Genomic DNA, 9482 nt, shown 5'->3' on the forward strand with positions numbered 1-9482 from the left:
CGAGGTTGTTCACGAACATTATTAAACGAACATAAACGAGCTTATTCACGAACATTGGTAAACTAACACAAACGAGCTTGTTCACGATCTCTTAGGAAACGAGCTTAGAACTGTTCAAGCTTTATTCGTTTATTAACCGAGCTCTAAATTTTGTTTGTTAATGTTCGTTTACCTTAACAAACGAACATAAACGAACGCTTACCGAACACGAACACGAGTAGTTTGTCGAAAGCTCTGTTCGCTAGCACCCCTAGGTGGGAGGTCAGGTGGGGGTTCGTCCCCCCCCCCCCCTGGTTGGTACGATGGTATCTTGGCACTTTTCCCACCGAATTCATCCGTTAAACCCAAAACCAAGTCCGATTACATCCCAATACACAACAACAACAATACAAACTTGAACCACAAGAATTAGGCCAAGAAACAAACACAATTAAATCCTAAATACATGCTCCTAAACATCAAGATTCAAGAACCAATTCCTAATCATGCAAGAACGACAAGAATCGCAGGAACACCAAGATTCCATCAAATAAACCCTAATGACAAGCTCTAGACATGCCCAAACGCAAGATCACACATATAATCAAGCACAACATCAAGATTATCAAATAAACACAATATAAACCCTAGGCAAGGCTCTATCAAGACCATGGTTGCAGTAGGCGCTAGGCGCTAGTCGGGCGCCTGGACAATGCCTAGCGCCTAAGCGGTCTAGGCGGCACCTAGGCGGAATCTAGGCGGGCGCCAAAAAAACAGTGGTAGACTTGCAGTTTGACAATTTTAATGAGGTTGTTTTCAACATTTAATCAAATAACACATCCAAATAAATGAATTAATGATAATTCATAAGTCATAACATCAAAACAATGATTTTCAAAAAAAAAAAAAAATATTAAAACAATATTAAAAATTAAAAATACTCAAATATGAAATACTCAAATACTTCAATCATCTAAAGATTCAAAGTATCAAACTAGTTTACGAGTGTATATATGTCATATTATGTATATGTATGCGCACGCGCACACACGCACTCACACAGACACATATATAATAAAAAAATAGGTCGAGCCGATCGAGTTAACTCGACCGAAATTGACGAGTTAACTCGACTAACTTAAATGCTAGGCGGCCAAATCGGCCGAGTTAGGCGCTAGGCGGACGCTTAGGCGGGCGCCTAGGGGAGAAATCGCCACGGTCTAGAAGCGCCTAGACCGATTTTTACAACCCTGATCAAGACTCAATCACAGAATCACACATACAATTATCAAATGAGCCAATAATCAAGATATAGCAAGGAAAATAAGTTTTGTAAGACATGAGTTACCTCTTAGCCTTAATTAATCCTCCCTTCGCTATTAACGTTCTTTACCAAGATTCTCCTCCGATTGGTTTCCCTAGGCTTGGTGGTGGGGAATTCCTTCTGCTAAGCTCCTTGGGCAAATCGCGTATTTAGTGTTATGAGGGGAAAGAGGGTTCTAAATGCTTTCTAATCCTCTATATATATTTATTCATAAATCCTATTTGGGATCTGATGAATGGCAAAGCCTGCTTTCTTTATTCCTACCGGGTTTCAGGCAAGGCTCCATGATCCGTTATGGACCACATTAATTAATTAAGGAAATTTTAATTAGATTAAATCCTTTTTAATTATTGATAGCGGGATTAATTTAATTAATTAATCCAGGCTCGATGGCCGTAACACGGGATGTTACAATAAGTACTTCTTCTGTAAAAAGAAGGGGCACATGAAGAAAGATTGCATCAAGTACAAAAAGTGGATCGAGAAGAAAGGTATTCTATCCTCATTCGTTTGTTATGAATCTAATATGTCTGAAGTTAACACTAATACTTGGTGGATTGATTCTGGTTCAACAATCCACATTGCAAACTCTTTACAGGGAATGCAGGATCTAAGGAAGCCGGTGGGAAGTGAACGAACCATCTTATCAGGAAATAAGATGGGGTCACAAGTGGAAGTCATTGGAACATGCAAGCTTAGTTTAAGTAGTGGCTTTGTTTTGATTTTAGAAAAGACATTTTATTTACCAAGTTTTTTTGATTTTAGAAAAGACATTTTATTTACCAAGTTTCTCCCGAAACTTGATTTCCATTTCTAGACTTGTGCCGTTGGGTTTCTCTTTTAATTTCCAAGACAAGCATTTTGATATTTTCAATAAATCAACTCATGTTGGATACTGTACATTGTCTGATGGTCTTTATCGTTTACATTTACAAAACAATGCCACTTATAGCTCATTGCATGTTCACTCCAGTTCCAAAAGATCGAGTGTTAGTGAGAACTCCTCCATGTTATGGTATGGGAGATTAGGCCATATCTCCCTTGAACATATAAAGAGATTAGTAAATGATGGGGTACTTAGTACTCTTGATTATAATGATTTCGAGACTTGTATAGACTGCATTAAGGGAAAGTAGACGAACAAGTCTAAGAAAGGTGCCAAAAGGAGTTCAAGTAGGGGTGTAAATGAGCCGAGCCGCTCGTGAGCCACTCGTGAGCGGCTCGGTCAAAACTCGGCTCGAGCTCGAGCAGCTCGTTTGATAATCGAGCTCGAGCCAAGCCTAGATATTCAAGGCTCGTGGCTCGTCGAGCCGCTCACGAGCTGTATAATATATAATATTTATAATATATAATATAACATAATATAATTATAATATATAAAAATAACAATTAAAAAATTGAAGATCAAGCTCGAACTCAAGCTCAAGATCGAGTTCGAGTTCGAGCTTGAACAATCGAGCTGCTCGAAAATTGCCGAGCTCGAGCTCGAGCATAAGTTCTTGAGCTCGAGCTCGAGCCTACCCAGGTTCGAGCTCTGCTCGACTCGTTTACACCCCTAAGTTCAAGCATATTGGAAATCATACATACTGACATTTGCTGTCCAAATATGGATATGCCGGGTCAAAAGTATTTCATCACCTTCATTGATGATTACTCGTGATTTACTTATGTGTATTTGATCCATAATAAGAATGAAGCGTTGGATGCCTTCAAGTCTTTTAAGGCTGAAGTTGAGAACCAATGTGGGAAACAAATACAGATAGTAAAATCCGACAGAGGTGGTGAATACTATGGTAGGTACACTGAAAGTGGACAAGCACCTGGTCCGTTTGCTAAGTTTCTTCAAGAACATGGGATTGTTGTCCAATACACAATGCCTAGTTCTCCGGACCAAAATGGTGTTGCTGAAAGAAGAAACCGCACGCTTATTGATATGGTGCGGATTATGCTTATCAACTCAAAACTTCCTAAGTTTTTGTGGGCCGAAGCACTTAAGACGGCTACGTATATATCAAACCGTGTTCCAACCAAGGCTGTCCCAAAGACGCCGTTTGAGTTATTTAAAGGTTGGAAACCGAGTCTGCAACATATGCGTGTTTGGGGATGCCCGTCTGAAGTGCGGCTATATAACCCATAAGAAAAGAAGTTGGACCCGAGGACTATTAGTGGTTTCTTTATTGGATACACACAGTCCTCCAAGGGATACAGATTTTATTGTCCATCTAATTCAACAAGGATTGTCGAATCAAGAAATGCTAAGTTTCTTGAAGATGACATGATTAGTGGGAGGGATCGGTTCAATGATTTGATTTCTAATCATGATCATACTGAATCATATCCTTCTACATCATCAGATAGGTTGATAATAGTTTCAAACATCCCTCAGGTTCAAACGGGTATTAAACAACCTATTGAAGAAGTTCCACAAAATGCTGATATTATTCCAATACATCAACCAATTCAGGAAATTCCTGAAGCGGTAGTTGAACCGCTAACTTCTCAAGAAGATGGTAGTTCAACTTTAAGGCGATCTACCCACGAAAAAAGACCGGCAATTCCTAGTGATTATATAGTGTATCTGCAAGAGTATGATGTTGGAGCCGAAAATGATCCAGAAACGTTTTCACAAGCCATAAACTATAAAGAATCAGATTTATGGTATGAAGTCATGAAGGAAGAAATGAGTTCCATGCGGAGCAATAGGGTTTGTGACCTTGTTGAGTTGCCTAATGGGGCCAAGGCCATTGGTTGTAAATGGGTTTATAAGACTAAAAAGAACTCATTAGGCAACATTGAACGATACAATGCTAGGCTCGTTGCTAAAGGGTTTACTCAAAAAGAAGGAATCGACTACACGGAGACATTTTCTCATGTATCAAAGAAAGATTCACTTCGTATAATTTTGGCTTTGGTTGCACATTTCAATCTTGAATTGCAACAAATGGATGTGAAAATGGCATTCCTTAATGGTGATCTAGAAGAGGAGGTTTATATGAAACAATTTGAAGGATTCTCTTCTAGTGAAGGTGAGCATTTGGTTTGCAAGCTAAAAAAGTCCATCTATGGTTTAAAACAAACTTCCCGCCAATGGTATATCAAGTTTGATGGGGTCATTTCTTCATATGGATTTGTTGAAAGTCCCTTAGATCATTGCATATACCAAAAGACAAGTGGGAGTAAAATTTGCTTTCTTGTTTTATATGTAGATGATATTCTACTTGCAACAAATGATAAGGGAATGCTGCACGAGGTTAGGCAATTCCTTTTTAAGAACTTTGATATGAAAGATATAAGCGAGGCATCTTATGTCATTAGCATAAAGACCCATAGGGATAAATCCCGGGGTATTTTGAGACTATCACATGAAACCTATGTCAACAAAGTCTTAGAAAGATTTCGAATGAATGATTGTTCACCGAGTCCAGCTCCTATAGTGAGAGGAGATAAATTTAGTTTGGACCAATGTCCAAAGAATAATTTTGAAAGAGAATCCATGAAGAATATTCCTTATGCTTTAGTTGTTGGGTGCCTCGGATATGTTCAAGCCTGTCTAGGCCAGACATCGCCTTTCTGTTGGAATGCTGAGACGATATCAAAGTGATTCGGGTTTAGACCACTGGAGAGCTGCAAAGAAGGTTTTAAGTTATCTCAAGGGTACTAAGGATTATAAGCTTGTTTTCAAACAGATGGACGTTTTGGACATTGTTGGATATTCTGATTCAAACTTTGCCGGTTGTGTTGATTCTCGGAAATCAACTTCGAGGAACATTTTTATCATGGCCGGTAGAGCTGTTTCATGGAGAAGTGTTAAACAAACTCTTGTCACCACTTCAACCATGGAAGCCGAGTTCGTTTCATGTTTTGAGGCTACATCTCAAGGTGTATGGCTTAAGAATTTCATTTCGGGGCTTAGAGTTATGGACTCTATTTCTAAACCATTAAAGGTTTATTGTGATAACTTAGTTGCAGTCTTCCTGGCTAAGAACAATAAGAGTTGGAGTCGAAGTAAGCATATCGACACCAAGTACTTAGCCATCAGGGAGCGTGTTAAAGATAAGAAAGTGGTCATTGAGCATATAAGTACTGAGTTGATGATTGTTGATCCTTTAACTAAAGGCATGCCACCATTCAAGTTTAGGAATTTTGTTGAGAAAATGGGACTTGCGCCCACTTTGTAAAATTTGTGTACATACAGTTATTTCATGAAATTCTTAAAGTATTCAGAAATTTTCTCGTTATTGTATTGTGCACATTTTGTTGAGAAAATATATATCTTTTGGCCCTGGAATAAACATGAGGTTTATCCATTAAGTTTTGGTCACCATATAAAGAACTTAGGGGACAAGATAGATTGTGATTATAGTAGATACTACTCGTATTAAGAGGACATATCTCTATAGTTCATGTTTCGTTTCTTTTAGTTTGTACTTGCACCGAGTGGAGAATGTAACGTTTTCCATTTAGGAAAACTTAAATGGTGCAAGTCAATATGGCTTTTAATGGTCAATAAGTGGTGCCATAATAAGGAGTTGTAATGGTAACAATTACAAAGCCTGTATTGATGGCATACAGGCTATATAAGCAAAGGGTTCCCCACTGCTCAGGTTACTGTTTTTGACACATATACACCATCTATATTGAACCTGAGACCAAGTGGGAGACATTCTGCAGCAGAAACATCAAGCAAACTATAGCAATTTCAAAGCTTTACAAAGAACAACTATGGCCGGAGGTTAGTTTAAAGTTTATATTTGCTTACAGAAATAAGTTTTGACATGGATATTGAATTTGTTAAAAAAATGATTTAAAAAAAAAACTAAATAGATTGTAATTTTTTTAAAAAAATTAAAAAAAGAAGATGAAGTGTAGAAACTTTGAAATAATTGTCCTAACTTTGGAGCAACATATAAGCAAGCATTATACCGTGGATCGCCTTGAAATAGTATTGTATTAAGGTGACTAGCATTTAACTATGTAATGCATGTCATAATATTTAAATAATTTTATTATTGATAGGACTTCAAAAATAAATCTTTATCTTATATATATATATATATATATATATATATATATATATATATATATATATATAATAAAGCAGAATCTAGTTACAAAATTTTTCCTCCAAAGTGTAAATGCATTTTAACAGAAACAAGATATCAAGTATGAATGTATTAATTGTGGGTAGATGTATTTATACATAATTTTTTGAAGTTATTATGTGCATTTATAGTTTATAAATTCTATTTTATTATTATAGCTCTATCTCTATCTCTATCTCTATATATATTAAAGCATAATGAAGTATATATAGAAAAAAGTTTATTGTGTTCAAATTTATTGGTAAAATTTTATATTTATTATAATTTGTGTATATATTCATTTAAACCTCAATTATAATTAATTTGACTCCACATATATAAAGAAGAGAAATTAGATATAAAATAAATATAGTTCTTACATAAGTAATCTTTTTCAAATGAATAAGTTTTTTGTGTGGGGATTTTCGACAAATATCACCTGTTATTTTATTTGCAATTTTTATTTAAATACGTTAGTTATATAATTAAAGTAGTTATTTCAAATTCAAATTCAAATCTACTATCTATCTATACTATATATATATATATATATATATATATATAAAATCAAACATCACATCTTTTCCTTTACAACATTAAATTTTTTTACTACAATATTACAAAATAGGCTAATTAAGACTATTACCCTTTTCTGTATCAAAGCACAGTAACATTGTCAATAAAACCACACCTATCATAACAACAACAGTAAGAATCTGGGAAATTTCAATCCACATTTGCAATACAAAGCGGCTCAACCCTTTAAAACGAAGAATTACCGATGCGATGCACGTCCTAAAATTTAAGTAACTTTATTGTTGATAATGTTTTTAAAAATGATATGATAAAATCAAACTTGAATCATGAAAATTTATTTTGAAATGTATTTTTCTTTTGCAATATTAAATTTGTTGTTATATTAAATAGATTTCAAATTTATTCTTTTTTGATTGCAAATAGATTTCAAAATTTATTTATACATGAAATAATAACTATTTAAGGTTGCATCTAATTTTTGTTAGTTCACCGTTAACTTATTCATTGATTTCAATAAGAAAGGTCTTAGGTTCGAACCTCATTCCGATCAAAATTGTAATAATTAGTACTCTATTTTACTCTTACTAAATTAAAAATAATAATTTAGTAATTACAACAAAAAATAATACATATGCATTTCTTTAGTTTTGAATTATGTGTCTACAGTGTCTTTATTCAAAAAAAATATTCATTATCAATAAATTAAATAAGAGAAATAATTTCATTAATTCTATTTTCTTTATTTTTCTCCGATATAAAAATTCTTTACATTCAAATTCATTATATTCGCTACATTGTCCCCACAATGTCTTTATTAAAAAAAATTATTTCTTATCAATAAATTAATTAAGAGAAATAATTTTATTAGTTATATTGTCTTTATATTTCTCCAATGTAAAAATTCTTTACATTCAAATTCATCACTTGATTATATTCACTACATTGTCTATTATCTTTTTTGTGCACTATTTTTTAATTAAATATCAAAGTTATAATACAAAATAATGCTATATATTTATTTACCAAGTATTTTATTAATACCATGAAAAAATTAAAAAAAATATAATTAATAACGCCAATCATATTAATGACTTGAGCGATTTGTTGACAAAGAGAGTATTCAAATCACACAACAAATTGAAGTGAGAACTACCTCGCAATGTCCTTGTTTGACAATCAGCAGTTAGCGGTTAGCGTCAGCGGATTATATCAACGGTTGGTAAAAGATATTTGGAAAATTTTGTTGTTTAGATTAACATGTAAAATGACCTAAGTGTATACATATATTTAATAATAATAATAATAATAATAATAATAATAATAATAATAATAATAATAATAATAATAATAATAATTGTTTAAAAATATAAAAAATATAATTAAGCCAATTATATTAACTACTTGGAATTTATTGACAAAAAGAGTATTCAAATCACACAACAAATTAAAGTGGGAAACTATCTCGCAATGTCCTTGTTTGGCAATCAGCGGTTAGCTCTTCAATATTAGTATATATTTAATATTTTATGCCCTAATTTTTATTTGCTCCTCCTTATGTCCCGTATTTGGTGTCAACCATACCTATACAATTATTTTATTGACAATTATAATCAATCTTGACTGTATTATCATGCATTTGTAAACTTAGAATATAATTTATAGGATGTAAAAAATTTAATTAGTAAATTTGTTAAATTAATAATAATTCATGCATCGCACGAGACAATTACTAGTATAATTAAAATGATGAAATCAAGCAATTATCCACGAAATTCATTGCATAATTTAATGTCGAAATTTATAAAGTAGTAAAACCACAATGAAATTTCATGTATTATTTATGGCATGTTTGGTTCATGGAATAGGTCAGGAATGGAATAACATTCCTTGGAATAGACCTATTCCATTGTTTGCCTGTTTGGTTGGATCATTTTGGCAAGGAATAGTGTCCCTAGGAATGAGTTATTACCTTTGCAAGGGGAATAACCATTCCTAGTTCCTAGGGGGGCCTTGGTATTAGCTATTCCCATGCCATTGGAAATAGCTTTTATATCACAAATACCAAAAATATCCTTTGCAAATTATTTAATATTTTTATTTATTTAATAAATATAATGTATTATATAAATGTATATATTTAATTAATTATAATTTTTATCTATCAATAAATATATATTTAATTGACATTTTGAGGAAAGAAAGTATTTTCTCAAAACACCCTTGACATTTTATATATATATATATATATATATATATATATATATATATATATATATATATATTTATATGTGTGTGTGAGAGAGAGAGAATAATAATAATAATAATAATAATAATAATAATTATTATTATTATTATTATTATTATTATGTCTTTAAAGTCTATTCTATTTCTATTCTTTTTAACCGATCAAACTCTGGAATACAATTACTAAAGTCTATTCCTTCAGCGAATCAAACAATAGAATACAATTCCTATCTTACCTATTCTATTTCTTGTGGAATAGTATTCTTATTCCTTCCAAATTCATTCCGTGAACCAAACGTGCTATTAGAGATTTCTGA

General features: G+C 32.8%; 1 protein-coding gene across 3 annotated transcripts in view; it reads left to right on the top strand.

Annotated features, from left to right (window-relative positions):
* LOC109154497 (ADP,ATP carrier protein, mitochondrial-like) overlaps positions 1 to 9482 on the top strand; it is an 83121-nt gene that overhangs the window by 9726 nt on the left and 63913 nt on the right. The window lies entirely within an intron of this gene.

Source organism: Ipomoea nil, unplaced genomic scaffold, assembly GCF_001879475.1.
Source record: "Ipomoea nil cultivar Tokyo-kokei standard unplaced genomic scaffold, Asagao_1.1 scaffold2647, whole genome shotgun sequence".
NCBI classification, from domain to species: Eukaryota; Viridiplantae; Streptophyta; class Magnoliopsida; order Solanales; family Convolvulaceae; genus Ipomoea; species Ipomoea nil.